Here is a 21669-nt window from a genome sequence, read left to right as displayed (position 1 = left end):
CTGACCAGTACAAACATGACATCAAGATTTGCCTAAAATCTTTATCGTATAGCGACAGACTGATTCGTTTTCTCGCAATTTCATTGGTCCAGTATACGCATGAGTGAGCAGCAGAAGTAATACCTCTCAGGGTTTTCACAGTTTTCTAAAAACTTCCAAGAAATCATCTGACCTTCTTCATTATATGTCATCCATTCTACTCGTTGGTACGTTTGGAACTAGAGGTTATAACAGTAATATTGGATTTTGCTGTTAAACAGGAACAAAATCCAATTTTGTTACTGTTTAGTAACAAGATTTATTTCATGAAATTATCTAGTTTTTTTTTTAATAGAAATGAACAGCATTCAGGATCATGTGAGATTTTTTCCTTTACAGACTTGTAGAATAATCAAGTTACAGTTTAAATTGCGCACTTACGAACAGCACGAGTTGCGTAAAGTATGAAAATGAAACGATAATAAAAAATACCACAGATCATGAAGAACAATTATAACTTAAATTATGGTCTCGAGACGTCCGTGCTCTGTGGAATACGTTTCATAAAAAGAAAGAAAAGTTAAAGCTAAAATGTTAACGATAGCTCTTGAATTCCTATATCTCATAAAGAATTTAAAAATATATGAGCATCGGTAAAAGCAAAATCTGACAAAACAAGTAAAAAATGCGCCTAAGTTTCTTCGGCGCATCGAGTTTTCTGTACAGACGCTACAGCTTATAATCAAGGCCACCGAAAATAGATCCATCTTTCGGTGGTCTCGGTATAATGCTGTATGAGCCGCGGCCCATGAAACTTTAACCAAAGGACGGTAGTGGCCTATCCTATATCGTTGCCAAAAGCACGATTATGGTTAACTTTAACCTTAAATAAAGTAAAAATTACTCTTTTTTAGTAAGGATTTGATGTTGCACCGGAGACCAAGTTATGCGAAAAATTCTATGAAGTGGCAAATAAAAATGGGCCGTCTGATAAACCAACCGATATCAAAAACAAACTCGCGAGATAAGATTAGATAGAGCAGCACCTTGCGAGCACCGAACGTAGTAAGAACTAAAGAACAAGTCAAGAATAAAAAATGGAAAAAAACACAGTAGCTCACTGAGAACGGGTTGTGAGCTCCCAGCTGAACATTCTACAGTAAATACTGGAATATCTCAAAGTCGTAAAAAAGACGCAAAGTACATGGATGAATATAGACTAACGAAGCCAAAATACTGGAGGAACGTTTGAGTATTCGGTAAGAAGTCTCGAGAATTAAAACGATGGGGAAACCGGAAATATTCAAGATGAACATCGATGACATCATTACTCAAAAACAGCTATGCTTTCAAAGACCTAATTAACGAAGGTTTAGTGTGTGACAAAGAAATGGGATCTTCCTGTGGGCCATAAGAGAGCCCTGAAAAACTCTCTCCTTATACATACATACATACATACATGCATAAGCTATCTAACCTGCGGTACCTACCAACAATATAGAAGCTTGCTAACTTGTTTCCAAAATGTAGCGTTAGGTGACGAATACTTTATAATCACTGTAACAGTAGAATCTTAATATATATATATATATATATATATATATATATATTAACTTTATTACATACACAGCTGTTCTGTGCATCAATACAATTACTAACAAGACCTCATTCAAACTGGATGGTATCCAGCTGAGATATTTATTCAGAAAAGTTACAAGCTTTCTAGGACAAATAGTCCTCATTTTAAGTATCCAGTCTGAATGAGTTCCTGTTAGTGACACATACAGTACACAAACACACAAACATATATAGACATATATATATATATATATATATATATATATATATATATATATATGTATATATATATATATATATATATATATATATATATATATATATATTAAAAAGATTTTAAATTTGGGAACAAAAACCAAATAGGGCAGGCGGTCACAAATCATATTACGATCGTATTACGCATCACGTTATAAAGTTCCTCTCATCAGAGAACCCGCGATCAAATAGAGCGTAAGATGAGTGCAACCATTATCTTATCTAAAGAACTCACCAGGTAACAAAGGTGCAAGCCGATGCGTTCGCCCGAGGTAACAAGAGATAAATAAAGAATTGGCCAGAGACCTCGACCTGTTTCAGGTCTCTTGTTTTCTCTACATTAAAGTCTGAAACTGTCTTCTGACTGAGTTGTGGATGTTGATGCACGCGTACGTGTAAAGTCACCACATCGACGTCAGCGGAGTGCTTCACAGGCGTCATTAATTAACTCTCCGCTGAGCAAGTTTTCTTTGATGACTTCCCATTTTCTTCACACTCAATTAGTCACGCCTAAACGTGCCAGGTCACGCATTTTCTACCATTTCAACTTTATACGTATTTGTACATCTTTATTCGCAGGCATCAAGACTGTATCCATACTGAAGTTCTGTATGTTTTTGTATTGTAAATTGTACTTGTTCGCCGCATATTATTGTTAATTGTTTTGACCTCAGGTCACGCTCAATGTCACTGTCTTCCGCGGTTCAGCGCCAATCGGCCGCTATATAAACTGCCTGGATCTGTAATAAAGTAGCAGTAACTTTTACCTGCTCGTTTCTTTTGCACCTCTTACATACGTAAGTTCAAGAAAGACTGCCATGTTATGTTGGTACTCCTGTCATCCGGACAATTTAGATATATTTAGCTATTATTTATTTATATTTGTTGTGAACCCCTTTTATGATATGACACGGGCGATGACGAGATACTGGATATTATGGACAGGTTTGTACATGAAAGGAGAAAAGTAGAATCTGATGTGGTTAATCACAAGGAGAGTGACGTGATGAAAGTTCAGAGAAATAGACTGTTTGACTGCTACAGCAATGGTTATTTGATATCATTAACCGGATATGTTAAGGAAAGACGGTGACTGGTAGCTGGTTCTCTAACTTTTGGAATTCACGAGCGAATAAATCAGAAAAATCTATTGGTAGCCTACAGTCTTTTAAAAAATCTTTCTTCATACAAAAATCTGAAAGAAAAATGTACTGCAAAAATAAGACACTGATTTACAGGTAAATCTTGTTAGGGCAAATTCATTGCAAATGCAAGTAATCAGGCCTACGAGTGCAAATGTTTGAGAATAATGTTAGGTAGGCTATTATTAAATGGCACGATAACACAATGAATAAACAACCCTGTCAAGCTATGGGATAGGTCTTACCAACGATGATGATTTTATTAACCTCTCAAAATGACATGACATCAAACCTATCTCGAAATCGTTTGGGCTGAAAACATCCATTGAAAGTACATCAAAAGATGTCGATTACAAAGCACTTGTTGTTCTCTTGTTAGCAGTTGCTAGTCGACCTAGCAGAATGTACAAGACTTCAACTTTCATTATAAACTCATTTTTCTTTCTATGTTTGTTGTTGCTTTAAGTCCTTTCATATCTCAGTATTATGATTATAGCCCATATTGTTTCTTACTGAAAGAATATCTATAACTTTAGTCAGTGTTAGCCTATCATTCTCCCAGTGAGGTGAACATAATGTTATTATATCCTGTAACATGGAATGAAGCTGGACCGAAGTGAAGAATCGTTGATATACTTTCACAGATATACACTTTTCCATTTTAAAATCCACCAGAAACAATAAACGGCATCTGTTTAAATGTTTGTCAGCAGAACACAATTTAAACAGGAGAACATCCGAATTTTGTTTTAGGGAGCCATTTATATTCATAGACAACGACACTCTATCTTAAGTGGTAAAGAAAATATCAGAGATTTTCATGGGTGACTTGTCTATTTGTCGTTTTATTTTCTCTTGCATCAGAAATGGAAATCACTGCAGACCGAGGGGTATAGGTATAGCTTTGGTTAAAAATTGCCGGAAACTTAATGCACCCTACCCAAATCTTCATTTAACCTAACCTTAACTAAGGCATTGTGCCCTGGCCTTGGCAGGGCGGGTAAGGAAGGTTCCGGCACCCCAAGGTTCTATGAAGATTTCCAGTATTCTCGGTTATTTCTAAGGTAGTTTACGTACCCCCGTTTAATAATATGAAAATACAGAAATAACTGATTTTATTTATAGTAAAAAAGTATAAGTAACTGGTGTGAAACGTTAACTGTGGTTAAATAAATTAAAATCTCAACAAAAACAAAATTGTTTGGATTTTCTGTTAGGTGTAAAGATATCACGTCAATAATTTGGCTTGATAAACCACCCATTTAGAATTCAAATTAGATATTAACTGATGAGAGAGAGAGAGAGAGAGAGGTTTCCACCAGTAGCGTAGCCAGGGGGGTGCCACAGGGGGCACATGCCCCCTTATTGTCGGAGTTACTAAATGACAGATCTAGGAAAAGAAGGCTAAAAAAAAATAGAGAGAGAGAGATCATAGGAAAAAGGGCAAAGGATTAACGGGGTAAACGATCTGTGACTGAAAATCTTGTAAGAGACCACAGGCCCATCGCACCGATGTCGGTCTCTTCCAAACACACGCGTGTGTGCGTTCGTGCGTCATATCTTTGGAGGGTCGCAGACAAAGAGGGAACAAGGAACGAAACTTCTACCATACAATATTTCCGTCTGTTTCTCCCTAACCATTGTTCTCTTGATATATGTACAATCACCACTACTTGCGTTGCCATGCAAGCATTCTAATCATGTACTCATAAGGTTCCACCGAATCTTCTGTATCAAACTGTATGTATGTTTCTGTTTGTGAAGATGTAAGGACAGGAGATTGAGTGACATACTGGCTAGGTGTTTACTGGTTTATTGGTGGTTCCTTACTGAGATGAATGTACAGATTTAACAGAATCTTCGAAGATGTTTTTGACGTGTGCGAGCGGTAAAGTAGCATCTACACACAGACAAGTGAAAACAGAGGTAAAAGATTCAGACATCTGAGTTTGTCGGCAGACAAATAAATGGCAATATTGATAGACATAATAAACGTACAGTGTTAAAACATAAATCAATGGAAAGGCCAGGAAATTCTACATATTATGCTACTGCATTGTATTCATTATTCTGTCTCGAATCTCATGCAATTGGCCATATGTAGAATTTCCTGGCCTTTCCATTGATATATGTTTCATCACTGTATGTTTCTTATGTCTCTCAATATCGCCATCTGTTTGTCTGCCGACAAACACAGATGTCTGAAACATTACCTCTGTTTTGCTCTGTGTGTAGATGCTATTTTTCGGCCCGCACGCGCCAATAACACCTTCGAAGATTCTGTACATTCATTCAGTAAGGAACTACCAATAAGCCAGTTAACACCCAGCCAGTATGTCACTCAATCCCGTCCTTACACTGGTGACCCTGGAGTGACACGAAGGACCCGGCCGACCCAAGATGACGACCCACGCGCCAACAGACCCTTCGCCGCCACCCTGTTTCCCAAGCTCTGAGTAGATGTCCGACCCTCCGAGATGACCCACCCCACCACCGGAGCCCTGGACGCCTCCAGGAAACCTGAAGCCGCCCCCGAACTCGTACCGGACGAGCTGACCAATGAAGGACCAGCTGACGTCATCCCTCAGCCTGCTGCCGCCCTCCTCGAGCTGGCTACCGAAGGATCAGCCGCCGTCATCCTTCAGCCCTCGAGCCGACTACCGAACTTCAACCCGCTACCGTCCTCCTCGAGTTCCTGCCGGCCGGCGCCGCGCTTCAGCCTCCTACCCGCCCCTAGCCTAAGCCCTTCGAGCAAATTCCAATCGTCAGCAAGATGATTTCCTCATTGATGCCTTGCTTTTGTGGGGGAGTACTGTAAAGAGACCAGGCCCATCGCACCGATGTCGGTCTCTTCCAAATACACGCGTGTGTGCCTCATATCTTTGGAGGGTCGCAGACAAAGAGGGAACAAGGAACGAGACTTCTACCATACAATATTTCCGTCTGTTTCTCCCTAACCATTGTTCTCTTGATATATGTACAATCACCACTACTTGCATTGCCATGCGAGCATTCTAATCATGTACTCATAATGTTCCACCGAATCTTCTGTATCAAACTGTATGTATGTTTCTGTTTGTGAAGACGTCAAACGTCTTGCCATTTCACATATATTATGCTACTGCATTGTATTCATTAATCTGTCTCGAATCTCATGCAACTGGCCATATGTAGATTTTCCGGCCTTTCCATTGATATATGTTTCATCACTGTACGTTTATTATGTCTCTCAATATCGCCATCTGTTTGTCTGCCGACAAACACAGATGTCTGAAACATTACCTCTGTTTTGCTCTGTCTGTGTGTAGATGCTACTTTTCGGCCCGCACACGCCAATAACAACTTCGAAGATTCTGTACATTCATCCCCCACCAAAATCACTTTCATGCATCATAATAAAGTTTTCATCTAACCTACCCATCTCACAGACTCATCATCAACATAGAGTTACGGGCTGCTCTAGGAGCAAGAGCCCGTGCTGGCATAAGGCCAGCTAAATCTGAAACAACAACAACAACATGTAAGGAACTACCAATAAATCAGTCAACACCCAGCCAGTGTGTCACTCAATCCCGTCCTTACAATCTAAATACTGAATCATATGTTTCTTCAGCCAACATTTATATTCAAGATCTTCCAAACCCAACTTACCTTCGCAGTGAATTAATAATGTGGGAAACGAGGTGGAAAAGCAGCTTGGCCCATGAAAGAGTATCCACTGCCATTGCTGCTTTTAAGGCATGTACACAACTGCCTAATGTTAAGCAGCTTCTCCAGTCGCCAGGAAATATATCTGTGACGACCTGTTGTGTGGAGCGCTCATTTTCAGCCCTAAGGAGAATAAAAACGGACATAAGATCTACAGTGAGTGAGGAGCGGTTGGAGGGGTTGGCACTTAGGGAGATTCATAATGATGTTACGATAGATGTGGACAAAGTTATAGATGATTTTGCTAGGCATAAGAATCGTCGTCTTCTTCTGATTTAAGTGATGTGTCTTCATCGTTTTATTTTCAGTATCTTGCATACCGAAAGTCTAGATTTGCCATTGTCTAGCTACTGTTTATATTCCTCTTGTCTGTTGTGATCAGATACAGCATTATTTGCATGATGAGAAAGAGGACACAATACAGAAGAAAAAATAAATAAAATACTGTAGAAGTTTTTTATTCCTTGTTCTGCTCAAAAGATTTGTGGGTATTACGTGCCTGTATATGAAAGTGACGTGTAATGAGATATCTTTTATCCTAATTAAGGGAAAATAGCAAAAACTATTATTATTATTATTATTACTAATTATTATTATTCCACCAGATGAAGCACTTAATACAGGTTCTTGGATATATCAAAAAATATATTTCATGTGCATCAAAATGCCTCTAAAACTGGTAAAAGAAAAAAAAAGTAGGGGCTCACTGCACTCGCCTAGTTCATCTTCCACAAAAGTGGCCCCACCCCTAAATTCCTGGCTACGCCCCTGGTCTCCACTTATTTCTTCTGAAATCCTTCACTGCGCTGTCACTTTCCTTATAATCATCAGCATATAGAGAGAAGCAAGAAAATATTAATTACAGCAACCAAATATCCATGGTTAATTTCGAATAATTTGTAAAATGTTTCCCCCCTAAATTAGAAGGTTGTTGTAGCCAAGAAATGGAGTGGAACATCCAGCACCGTTAAGAAGCCAGTCGTCGTTTTTATGTTTTATCATATTTCAAAAGATATAACTGAAAATGAAACAGCTACAGAAGTTAGGATATCAGAAGTCATCTTGGTACTTCCAAAAGACGCAAACATGAAGGGTATTTCGTCAGAACCAAGCTGCTCTTAAAACAGAACCGCTGAAGACAAAAGACAGAAAAAACATGCCCTGGAAGTGCTTTGATGAACTGAGTGCATTCTGAAGAACGCACGAAGGTCGTAGTGTATCACCTGACGAGATAACAGCATTGCCGCGTTGCAAAAAAATAAGACTTCCACGTGATCAACCGATCCTCCATCAATTATTGGCTGCTAGTCTAGAAAATTTTCTAATTAACTTTTGAAAACATTTGGCATTTTAGTAAGCAAGAAACTGGGCATCATCCTTTATCACAGAAAACGATAGTGATTTCGGCATTTCATTTCTTTATATTTATCAAATCATAATAATAAAATAGGAAAACCGTATCAAGCAACACACTGTCTGAAAGGTTACATTCAGCCAATTTTCTTTTCAGCACTGAAGAGTTCAGGCTGACTCACCGTCGTATGTTATGATGTCAATGGACCTCAAGTGCGAACACGCAGGTTCCAAGTGCAGGGAACTTAATCTTGAAGGAAAGGCTATTTTTACCAACACATGTCGCAGTATTTACTCCCACGAAGTGCGTCTTAAAGTCGCAGGCATATGGCAGCAATATTATGGAAAGACACCCGATTTCGTGAACAAAAAATTAAGGCTACGGTAACGAATACATTTAAATAAAAATTTACACATATATATATATACATATAAATTATATATACAGAAAGTTTTCAACGATTTGTTGATGTTATTTCACCAAACAAAATTATTTGTTACTATTTCTTAAAGCACTGAAATATTGCTAGACTTAGGAATACAAAGACGGCAAGCCACCAAACAGAAAACACATCACTTCATTCGTCATTCTTCGGGTCAAGTGCAGTGTATATCATCTTCGCTCGTTCATATGTTTTCGCCAAGGAACGCAAATTCGAAATTTAAATCCAAATTTGGCAAAGAAATTCGTATTTAAAACCCGTTTGTCACTTGATATCTACGTGTTATGCAGCAAGGGTGTTATGGTATGCAAGAAAATTTCCGTGTTTACACTTACTGTATGAGCATAAAAAAAACATCCCCACCCATAATTATTTTACAGCAAATCACTGACAGTGTCTTTTAATGCTCTATGAAGCGTGAATTAGTTTTGACTAGTTTACAACACACACGCACTATATATATATATATATATATATATATATATATATATATATATATATATATATATACATATATATATATATATATATATATATATATATATATATATATATACATACATACGTGTGTTTGTGTATAATACATATACATAAAACACACAATATATATATATATATATATAGATATATATATATATATATATATACAGTATATATATATATATATATATATATATATATATATATATATATATATATATATTTATAATTTCTTTAAAATGCGACGTAAGTGTTTTTCAAACTACAACTTATTCAATTAACCCCCTTGCAGATTTGTAACATAATATTGGAAGATCTGAAACTGCAGCCTATATTAAAGGCTCAAAGAATGTCATATGGAACCTCTGAATTACGCCATATCTAGTATTGATTCTCAATGTAAATCTAATCAAGTAACACGTCTTTTAAGCTGTCAATTGTGCAGTTCTGTAGGCAGCTTTGTTCAGTGGAAGCGTAAGATCTCATAAACTTTGGTAGATTTTGAAGGAGAACGCTTTTATTGTTAATATTAGCACTACAATTAGTGCTACTCATTCTACCATTCATTAAGGTAACAGATTTTTAAGTATTGATCCCACTGACAAAATGTGAGCTTACGAGTTTGTCGTTAGCTCCGGTTGCAAAAAAAAAAAAAATAAAATAAAAAACGCTGTATTTTATTTTTTTTTTCTCTCCTCAGGATAGATGAGTTGAAGTTTCTGCTAGAAATTCTCACATCATAATGATGAAGCATATTTCCTATGAAGGAATTCACATCCCTCTCTCTCTTTCTCTCTCTCTCTCTCCCTCTTGTCCGTCACGTTGATGTTGAATTAAAATGGAAAGTGAAACTAAGGTTAATAAGTAATCTATCACGTTGTTATGTATATACGGAAACGGTATATTTAAGTAATTCTGAATATAAACAATTGGCGATGTCTTGCGGGTACAGACGGTCGAATTGAGAAAAAAGGAAAACGCGGATCCATATTTTGAAATAGCGTCAGCTTACTGAGGTGACATTATATAAAAATAATAAGGAATGCTAAGGCCTTACAAGATCTTTGCAACGATGCTGAATAACAGTCAAAAGATACAAGCTAAAGTTTAATAATAACAGCCTGGAAAAAAACAAAAGTGCATTTCTGGCAACTTCTGTAATATGTGAATAAAAAAATTAAAAAATTAGTGGCTTGGTGCTTTAGTAAAGCCTCAGGTCATCGACAGACAAGCGCAGACTAATACTTCATAAAAACGTCTGGGATAACCTTGGGAGCTCTAACTAATATTCTTCTTCTTATGAAAAAAGACGACATTTTACCTTAAGGTTTCTTCCACGCCTTTTTCCAATAACCGTCCTGCTTTTGTAAATGCATAACATTACTTCTGTACTTGCTAGTCACATCTGTCAGAATGATTTGATTCAACTCATGTCCAATATGCGTGGTGTGTGTGTGTGTGTGTGTGTGTGTGTGTGTGTGTGTGTGTGTGTGTGTGTGTGCGCCCGCGCCAGCGTGTTTGTGTGAGTGCGTGTGGTTGTGGGAATACCTCAACTTATGAATATCTAATGAAGGGTTTCAACCCTGTGGGATAAAGATTATTTTGTTAAGACGTTAAGGCCTTTAAACTGAGCACAGATCACTCATATCTGTCTTCTCCCCCTCTCTCTCTCTCTCTCTCTCACCTTTCTGTATCACTTTTCATCATAGCTTCATCCCTCAACAGTCTACTGACAACGAGATTTCCAAATTAACGCTGAGTTCAACAGAGATATATTACAAAAAGAAAACACTTCAATATCGTTCCTATCATTGTCCGGCTGCGTGTGTACCTTGTATGTGTATGTGTGTGTGTGTGTGTGTGTGTGTGTAAGATAGAGAGAGGGAGAGATTCGAATAGCAACACATATCCTTTAACAGTCATGTTAAGTGAGTTTTACGATTTTGGCAAAATTGTTAATCTGCTACTTCAAAAGTGATGAATTTCAATATAAAACGAGTAAAATATGCGCCGTAGTTTCCTCGGCGCAATCGAGTTTTCTGTACAGCGTATATTCAAGGCCAACGAAAATAGATCTATCTTTCGGTGGTCTCGGTATAATACTGTATGAGCCGCGACCCAAGAAACTTTAACCACGGCCTGGCGGTGGCCTGTCCTATACGTTGCCAGGATAAATAAATAAAAACTACTGAGGCTAGAGGGCTGCAATTTGGTATGTCTGATGATTGGAGGGCGGATGATCAACATACTAATTTGCAGCCCTCTGGCCTCAGTAGTTTTTAAGATCTGAGGACGGACAGAAAAAGTGCGGACGGACAGGCAAAGCCGGCACAATAATTCTCTTTTACAGAAAACTAAAAAGGCAGTTGAGTAATACAAATGATTAATTAGTGTTTGTCGAGGTATCATAAACAGACAAAAATACACATATTGTTTATGTTGTATCTTATGGATAATTTTAATAACAAGGGGATTATTGGAATAGCGCCAAGATTTAAAAGGTAGGTTTCTCAACGTTTAGGTCTCTAACCGAGTGGAACTTACACGGCTGACTTGCAACTTGAATAAACCCGTCTTTATTTTTCAAACAAAACTTTGGTCATGACTTGCTATTCATACGTTTAGTCTTATTCGACTCACTACTGCCACCATCCGAGGTAATTTCTACCAAAAAAATTTCGTAACTGATAATCCTTCCATAGATTTTTTTTTAAATAGTCTCGGTACTTACACTATCATCCCTAAGTATCTGCAGTACTGACATTTCAAAGCTTCAAAAAGAAATGATGGGAAGCGAAAGAGAGAGAGAGAGAGAGAGAGAGAGAGAGAGAGAGAGAGAGAGAGAGAGAGAGACTGACCATTTAAAGCTATTTACTTCTTCCTCTCTCTCTTACAGTTGAGTTATTACCCGTGTGACTGGGACCTTTCAGAATCCAAGGTCGCAACATGTCACAAGCTTTTCATACCCAAAGGGCGGAGGAGAATCTTTCTAAGTTCGTTAGGTGGATTTTTGATCGAATGAATCCACAGAGAGAGAGAGAGAGAGAGAGAGAGAGAGAGAGAGAGAGAGAGAGAGAGAGAGGGGGCGGGGGTAAAATCCGCGCGGGCAAAAACTTATGACGATCTTTAAAATGCAGATGACAAATGTTCGAAATAAAATAGGATTCAAGGCTTGATGATACTACTGAATATTTTAGTGACAAGAGAAAAAAAAAATTTATTATGTTGATAATGATGATGATACATTCATTTACACCACGTGACTCACTATTATTTGTAGTATTACTTTCTCCTAGAAGGTAGCATGTCCCAGTAATCTCAAATAGGTCCCTTATACGTTTCTTTGTATTCATTGCTTTAGCTGTGACAATAGCTCCGGAAAAAAGAAAAATGATAAAAGATTATGAGCGCCTCACATAAAATTGCATGAAAATAAGATCTAATTCTGTAAGTCCTTGAAATTCATAACAGACTCTTAGACTCTAGACACCTTTCCTTATTTACTAACCCCTATCTGTTAGTGGATAGTAGAAAGGATCGTCTCTTTTTTGGCACTCTTCGTCCTCTCTGTACGCTTGGAGTTAAGTAACGTTTTCTAAAGCCTCCAAGAATTCTACCAGGACGTTGACATCCAGGCGATGGGAGGAAGGAACTGTCATTGAAAAGAAAAGATGCTGGTGTAAGTATGGTACACAACAATTAGAATCTTAATGCAGCCGGTGCATTGCTTATAATTTGCATATTTATCTTGTGTACTTATCCTTTTTCATCTTTGGTTTATCGACAGACTTTTAACAGCATTCTCTGATGTGTATCAGCTTGAAACAACTTCATGGTTTTAAATTTTATGAAAAAAAATATGCATGCTTTCCAAAGCATCGCATAATTTTTACCGATTACGTTAAGTATTTGGTACAAAATGAATGGATCATTTCAAGACGAGAAGACGCCCGGTTATTTAATATCCTGGAAGAGAGAGAGAGAGAGAGAGAGAGAGAGAGAGAGAGAGAGAGAGAGAGAGAGAGAGAGAGAGATGAAAACCCGTGAGATCTCTAGACGTGCATTCAAGTCCAATTGCGATTTAAGCGGATAAGTAAGGAGGACGAATGCAGCAATGCTGAAGAGGAATCTTTGCAGCTGCAGAAGCTGTAAGGACGCTCTTATGGCGCTGTTTATTCTCGGACTCTATTAGATAATTCAGGCTCACGTCTGGACTTTATCTTTCAGGACACTGACTCTAGAGCGCTTCAAAGGCCCATTACCTAAATTGACGTGGAAACAGACTTGGTGTGGGAAAAGTATGATATGCAGTTGAACAAAAATAAAAACAGAATAAACGAATAAATGAAAAATAGAAAAACAAGATACACAACCGACTCACTGACATTGGTGTGATCTACGCATGCGCATCTTTACACGAAAAGAGAGAACGAAAATCAATGAATGACTGAGTAATCCCAACGTAATGGTGGGCTACTCATTAAAGAGAAATTAAAAAGCGCATTTAGTACAAACTTAGAGCTCTGTTGCAAGTGGCAACGAGTTGTAATGACGTAAGAGTTAAAGTACTGAGCCAAAAAATGCCCTGTTGTCTCAAGCGCCAGGGTGATAAGTGCTCTCATTGCAAATAAGCTAATCAGCGACGCGATCAGCTCCCCCTCTTTCCCATTTCAGGTACCAGATGGCCGAGATCACACGATAGTCACGCGAGGTCACGTGACTATGACGTGCCTCGCCCTCTGTCTGGTGAAATTCGGTAATGGTTGTGGCAAGACCCAGACAAACATGCAACTGAGAAAAGACAAAAAAAAAAAATCTGTTATTTCCTTGAAGAAAGTATGAGAAATATTAGTGTCCTAAAATTACAAGACACAAGTGGTTGGATAGAACAGAACAGAATAGAATAGAATATAGAATTTAGGCCAAACGCCAAGAACTGAAACCCGTGAGGTCATTCAGCGCTGAAACGGAAACTGACAGCAAAAAGATTTGAAAGGTTTAACAGGAAAACCTCGCAGTTTTTGCTATGAATCAATTGTTAGGAGAGGGTGGAAGGTAAGGTGGAAGAAAGAGAATATGAACGACGGTACATTAAAAGGAATGAAAGGGTTGGAGCTATGGGCCGAAGGGAGGATGCAAAGAACCTTAAGTCATATACAGTGCACCGCATGAGGTGCACTGACGCCACTAACCTCCCTACGGGGATGTGACTAGATAAAAAACGAAGCTGGTGTAATAATCAATATCATTATCATCGTGCTGCAAAGGGCCTCTGTGAAATTCACCCACTCATGTCTTTCCTGTACTTTATCTTTCACAGATCTCCAGTTTTCATCCACACAGGGTATGGATCAGGGTCTTCCAACTCCCCTGGTGCCCACAGGAGCCCAGCTGACACAGTCACCTACTACTATTCTCCCAGGGGTGGTGCGAAGGATATGTCCAAGCCATTTCCATCTTCCTCGCATCATTCTCCCCCGTTTTTCCTCATGGTATAATTTTTCACCCTGACCTGCCATGTGATTCCTAATAGACTTCTTGAAATAATAATAATAATAATAATAATAAGACACCAATCAGATGGATGGAAATTCCTTATCCAGGGGCACTAGAACTCAACTCGATGTACGTTTACAAAAAACTTGAAAGCTGTCCGTTCAGAGTTTGAGCTTGTTTTGAGCCTCTCTCTCTCTCTCTCTCTCTCTCTCTCTCTCTCTCTCTCTCTCTCTCTCTGTTTAGAGCTTGAGCTCCTCACCCAAATGTCTCCACAGTTTTTCACAGAGGCACTCCTTCATCATTGAAAATAGTCTGATGGAGATTATGTAAGCCAGATGTTCTTGAACTCAACTTGAGGTACATAAAAACACTAAAAGCAATTTTTTCTCTATTTTCTGATGGACGGCTCCCTAACTTTTCATTATTATTATTATTATCCAGTCATTTCTCCTCTCCCCCAACTCAATTGATTTTTGGGGACCGGGTTATAAAAATGGAGCAATTCTCGTCACCTGAATTTCCAGGTTGTTAGTTCATTGTAGAGCGCCATTACTGTATTTTGAACCATTGTAGTTATCTGGCGTCGATTTTATTTATTTATTTATTTTTTAGAAAAATTTTTGTTTGCATCTTAATTTGGCAGATCAAGTAATAAGTCAGGAATCCATATCTATTCAACCAGGTGAAGGGCATTTAAGGAATACAGTTATATAAAACACGAATAACATAATAATAATAATAATAATAATAATAATAATAATAATAATAATAATAATAATAATAATAATAATAATAGTAGTAAAAAGGAGAAGAGTAAGTAGAGGAAGAAGATGTATAGGAAACCTTGTCGATCTAAACAAAGATAAATTATTCAGACATATTTGCATTTACAAAACCAGAATGCAAATCACGTTTCATTTTCAATGGATCACTTTTCCTCACATATGTTTCTACATGATATTGACACATTTGTAAAAACAGACAAAAGTTCTCTCTCTCTCTCTCTCTCTGTTTGCCGGCCTGTTATGAATAATAATAATAAATTATGAAATTTATCATGTTCTTCATTACGACACCCTGTAGCACTTTCCTTACCCTACATAAAACAAATAAACAAATAAATACTTAAAAATAGACAAACAGAATAAATAGAGTAAATAAATACATAAAATTAAATAAACAGATAAATTGCCCGGAGGGTCAAACCTAGTTCCTTTACGTAATGGTGTGCTTTCCGGGCGATTAACCTCAAAAAGCTTAAGTGGACCAAGTCCTCAAAGGAGTCAAACTTTTCTGTGATGTCGATAAACCGAATCTTACTGCCAAATTCACTCAACGTATTTGTAGAAGAAACTGACAAGCACATGCAAAAATATATATTTATAAGAATGATTATAAGGAGTGGGTATGTGAATGTTTAAAGATTGGTGAGATGAACGCCCAAGGAAAAATCAAATTTCTGTTATTGTAGTAGACAAGAACATGAAATATTAACTATAATAATAAAGACTTTAGTTAGATATCTTTGAAAAATGAGAGAGAGAGAGAGAGAGAGAGAGAGAGAGAGAGAGAGAGAGAGAGAGAGAGAGAGAGAGACAGACAGACAGACAGAGAGAGAGGATTGGTGGGTTCTCTTGTAAAGTAAAGCCTTGAATCTAATGTGTCAACATATTTAATATATCATCCATTATGTAATTTCTCATTGTATATTCAGCACGGGGATGAAAACCTATTTTTTTTTACCCAAAAATAGAATATTAGCGATTACCCCCGTCTGTGGGTGTATTGGAAAGTATTTATCACAAAATAGCACAAAATAAACCAAGGTTACATCACTGATGACTTAGTCGTCAGGTGAAAATAATTAAAAGATAGAAGTCTATGCACTGATAACCACCTTTCTTGTTCTTTATCTTCTTCTTCTTTTCGTCTGTTGTTAGGAAAGCTGAAATCCCTCTGGCGACGATGTATTGGGATTAGAGATTATGGACACGTTGTCCTTACCCTCAGTCTTTCGATACTTGAGAGAGAGAGAGAGAGAGAGAGAGAGAGAGAGAGAGAGAGAGAGAGAGAGAGAGAGAGAGAGAGAGAGATTGGGTGTGGGATATTTATAACCAGAGAAAGAGTTTTTTGATAACCGCTATTGCTCTGATTTCACGATTTAGATATTATGGTCATGCCACCTCTTTATCTAATGATGCCTAGGAGTAGCAGAGTCAGTGATCTCACTGGCAATTTTTTTTTTATTTTAACGTTTTTCCTTTGGCCTTCTTGGTCACAATAACAGCCATGGATGCCATATAATATTCGATTTGGTTGACCGATTGGTTTATATGTACTGGTGTCACTGAAACTATAATATTCGAAAATACTTTTAAAGGTTAACAGATGTTTTTTACTCATTCTCAGTTTCTTGGGTGTGAATAAAATCAATTACATATGCAAACACATACTGCATACTGAACCTGTCTTTCTACGTATGAAGTAATTCTCGACGATAAAAAGCAAACGGATAGTCACATAACAATAGTTTTAATTTTCACTGAACTTGATAAACCTTTTAACAAAATCCATTGCTGTAATATTTGACATCGTTTTTTTTAGGTGCGGGCACAATAAAATTACCCCTGAAACTCTGATGTCATCAGAACAGAACTCCTCTGACTGGATAGCCTTGTTCTTAATCCACCTAACTTCGTCATTCTCGACTTAGGAAGAAAATATTATTATTAGTATTATTAAAAAATACTCATAGTAGCATGAGTCTTGAAATGGAAAAATAAATCCGCAGTTATTTATGGGTACATATCTTTAAAAATAAATCTCCACTGAGAGATTTCGGAATCTGCTCGATTCCCCATTTCAGTCTCTCGCCTGGAGGGGAATCGAACAGATTCCCGAAAGCTCTCTGTAGAGATTTGTCTTTAAATATATGTACCCATACATAACTGTCGATTTGCTTCGCCATTAGTATTATTATTCAGAAGATGAAACCTATTGATAGGGAACAAGCCCACAGGGGCCACTGACTTCGAATTCAAGCTTGTAAAGAAGATGATGTTCATTTGAAAGAATCAACAGAAAGTAATGGGAAATACGGAAAGAAGAGATCAGTAAATAGAAAAAAATATTAATAAATTTTATAAATAAATAATTAAAAATATGAATAAATTACTACAATACAAAGTGAATTGTTCTAAAGTAGTAATGCGTTGCATCTTCGCTTGAACTTTTGAGGTTCCATGCAGTTACACAACATCCTCAGGAAGACTGTTCGACAGTCCAACGGTGTGAGGAATAAAGGACCTCTGGAACTGAGGAGCCCATTACACGGAAGGAATACAGTCTCTACAAGCAGCAAATAAGTGCTCCTTAGAGTATAACTTCTTCCTATGACATAACTTTAACTGTCCAGATAACCTTTTTTACTCTTTCTTGATAAATTAGGATCGGAATGATGTAACAATCTCTGTTATCTTGTGTGGCAGAATTGGCGGTAATACGATGCTACTTCTTGATCGAAAGTTTTTTCTTTTCTTTCAGTGGATCAAGAAAATATCGAGTTACTGATTGGAAAAAACAGGCGTTTTTTATATAAGTTTAGATGTCTTTTTTTAAATGCTTCAAAACTAATTTATTAACATAATATATAATAGTATAGTGCTTAATATGCGAGTTTTAATGAATATAGTTAACAAACGTATGCCATGTAAGTTTGAGTGTTTTTTTTTACAGTGGATCGCAAAAACCTAGACTGATATGCGAAATAAAAAAAAAAAAAAGCATTTAAGTAGTGCACAGGTTGGGATGTTACGAATTAAGTACACGACGGAAGTAGTTAACGCGTAGAGTGATTGGTTATTACTTGCAATTTACGGAAGGGAGAACGGTCTAGAATTTAAGCTGATCGAAGATCTCAGCGCTGAAGTAAGCAAGTTAAATCTAAAATTTGGATTAAAAGCAATAAAACATGAGGCTGATTCAGGCAGCTTGGATAAAAAGCCAGTTTTAGAACTGACTCAGCAAAACTGAGATGACACGAAGACGTCTTTTTATTATTAATCTCTAAGGACAAGCGTCAACTACGGAATCTGTTGGATTTTGTATCTGATACCATGGAGAGCAGACAGCTGGATACACCAATCTCTAAGAGCACCTTAATACAATTCACTAAAATATGTTTTTTAAAGAATGTCAATTCTTTACGGATATCGAAAATTCTTCATTTCCAGTTTTAAGCAATTTGTAAGCGCCATTACTTTTTAAAGAGGAATATTTATCAAAATCATTTTACGAAATTTATTATGGTGTCGGTATGTTCACGACATAATGTGTATTTGGCCAGGGATCAAATACGTAAATACAGTCTTCGGTAATAAAATATAAAATTCATTATGGAAGGGATTGCCAAATGCACAGAGTTAGTAATGAGTTTAAATACAATGGGTTAATCAAATCTACCAATATTTCCGCCTCAGTACATTTTTATTCTGGTCAGAGCAATATAGAGCGTTACTTACGTATATGCAACCCTAAGTATACGAGTACTGATGGGGAACTAGACATCATTACGTAAACAGGCAAGAAATCACAGAATCGTCACATAATTAATACCAGAGTTGTGAGCTCACCTGCACGGAAAAACATTTGTTGGTGAAGGCATTGGCCTGTCATAAATCAATGTACGGCTCCTATGTATATTCATTTATACTCTCGCCTAACTATATATAAGTATATTTATAGTACTGCATATCATTCCTCTTGAAAATGTCTTAAAATACTAAAGATGACATCAGTCATTACGTTATATATATATATATATATATATATATATATATATATATATATATATATATATATATATATTATTATGATTAGCAAGAATTCGCTAGCAAGTTGCCTCCCCTCCCCCTCCTTTGTTGTTGTTGGTTGTTGTTGTGTTTCATTTACTGCCAGCCGGCCGATCGATAGACCATCTGTCTATCGACTTAAAACCAAGGGTTTAAAAGATTAAAACGCTCCCATTTTTGATAAAGATCTTTCCTTCGAGGCAAAAGTAATCTGGCTTGGGCGTTTCTCCTACAGGCCAAAAACCTCCCCTGCGGGCAGCAGGTGCAATGAGTCAAAGCATCTGTGTTGGGCGCACCCCCCCTGCCCCAAAGGAGGGGGATAAAAGCAAAAGCCCACGAGGTCTCCACACACACGCGGGCTGGAAGATATGGAGTGAACTTGTGAAGACGTCCTCAACACCTGGCCCCACCGATGCCCTTGCATCCTAACCACGTGGCCCTTCCCAAAGTATACTTCTCCTCGTGCCCTTCAACCGTATTCCTCGAGCCCACACGCCATTGCTTGGAGTTTCGAGGAGTCCCCATCGCCTTGCCCCTTTACGGAAGCCCTTGCATCTCACCACGTGGAAGAAACTCGTCCTCGGAAATCGCAAGTCATCCACGGACCGCCTTCTACACGCCCTCGGAAAATCTGCTAAGGTAAAGTGCCCTGGAAGAGCCCCATTTCAGTCACGCTTTTGTCTCGTAATATTTTCTTAAAGAGAAAGCCAGAAATCTCCCTTGTCTAATGTCCGTGCGCCTCTTGCATCGGCAGTATTAATTCTTTATTACTCCTTTGGCACCCTCAGTGCAGCTTCGAATTCATTATTCTTTTGTCTATTTTCATTACTGGCGTATAATGTGCATATCTCTCATTTCAGAGGGATCCCATCGTGGAAGCTTCTCGGACTGTGTCTGGAATTCCCCAGTTTCATTCAATCTACTTGAGTTCCTCTTTCCCGTACTAAGGTCATTTATGTAAATACACTACTTTAAATGTGCCCACGTGTTTTACATAATATTTCCCTCAGTAACCAGAGCCCTATGCTCATATGAAATTCTCCTTTGTTTTCCTCTTTTTTTTACGTTTTCCCGTACCCACGAAGTCAGAATCACAAGGCTAAATTAACTTAACTGTTGCTACCTGTCTCACAGAGCATATTTCAAACTAAAACCACGGAAAAACGTAAAATATATATATATATATATATATATATATATATATATATATATATATATATATATATATATATATATATATATATATTTATATATATATATATATATATATATATATATATAATGTGTGTATTATATATATACACACACACACACACACATATATATATATATATATATATATATATATATATATATATATATATATATATATATATATATATATATATATATATATATATATATATATATATATATATTATACATACATATATATTATATATGTGTGTGTAGTGGACATGAGCAGTTGATCATGATCTTGGCCTGCATCACTGGTTCCAAAGATCAAGTTCCTGCAAAACTTCATTAACAAACATTGCCTTACCACTAAGAACTCTAAAATACGACGTCAGATAGTGGTAAAGACAATAAAGATTATGCAAGCGACCATGCAATGAGCTTTTGAAAAAAAAAAGTGATTACGTGGCTGAAAATGAATAAGAATGTGTCGTTGTACTATTGCATTATGAATAAGCACTCAGCCAGAGAGAAACGATTGGAAAACCTATTCATATTATCTAATTAAATTAATCCTTTCTAAAAAAAATTAATGGAAAGAAAGTAGTTTATTGTAATCTTTATTTTTATTAGATCTCGTGACGTCTTGTTCTGAAACTGGATAAAACCTGAACATGCTTCATGTTTATAAATATCTAAAAAAAAAAAAAAATCCTGATAATATTTTATCTGCGCAAAAATAATTACCAAAATTCATGAACTGACTGCGGTGATAATCGGCATATACGTAATATTAATAATGTGGCAGTTAACAGCGCATTACGTTAATTATTAAATAACACCCTTGTATGGAGATAAGATTAAACATTTAAGGAGCTGACGAAGACCGCGACCTTGAATGACCTAGGTGTACTCACCGTAACACAGGTATATACGCACTAACGACAGCCCGTTGGACAGGACGCGATCATTTCGACAATGACAGGAGGTGGCAGCTCTTCGCTCGCCCTTGAAATGCCCGGATGTCCTTCATCATCACACTTTTGTTTCTTTCTCCGATTATTTTGCTCGTGTTTCATTCAGTACGTCCTTGTTTGTCTTTATTTCATTCCCTTTCGTTACTTGAGTTTTTTCCTTATTTCTCTCTGAGGGTTATTTTTATTGTTTTTCTTGAAACCATTTCACTTTCAGCGATTTTATTTTTTTTTT

The 21669-nt window shown here is 37.1% G+C and overlaps 1 long non-coding RNA gene across 1 annotated transcript; it reads left to right on the top strand.

Moving 5' to 3' along the window:
• Positions 1–19601: 19601 nt before the first annotated feature.
• LOC136838354 (uncharacterized) lies at positions 19602–20264 on the top strand. The gene is made up of 2 exons (XR_010852951.1): positions 19602–19923; positions 20145–20264. It is a non-coding gene; the product is annotated as an uncharacterized lncRNA (long non-coding RNA).
• The last annotated feature ends 1405 nt before the right edge of the window (positions 20265–21669 follow it).

This window comes from Macrobrachium rosenbergii, chromosome 4, assembly GCF_040412425.1.
Source record: "Macrobrachium rosenbergii isolate ZJJX-2024 chromosome 4, ASM4041242v1, whole genome shotgun sequence".
Lineage (NCBI taxonomy): Eukaryota > Metazoa > Arthropoda > Malacostraca > Decapoda > Palaemonidae > Macrobrachium > Macrobrachium rosenbergii.
This window is presented reverse-complemented; position numbering and strand designations above follow the sequence as displayed.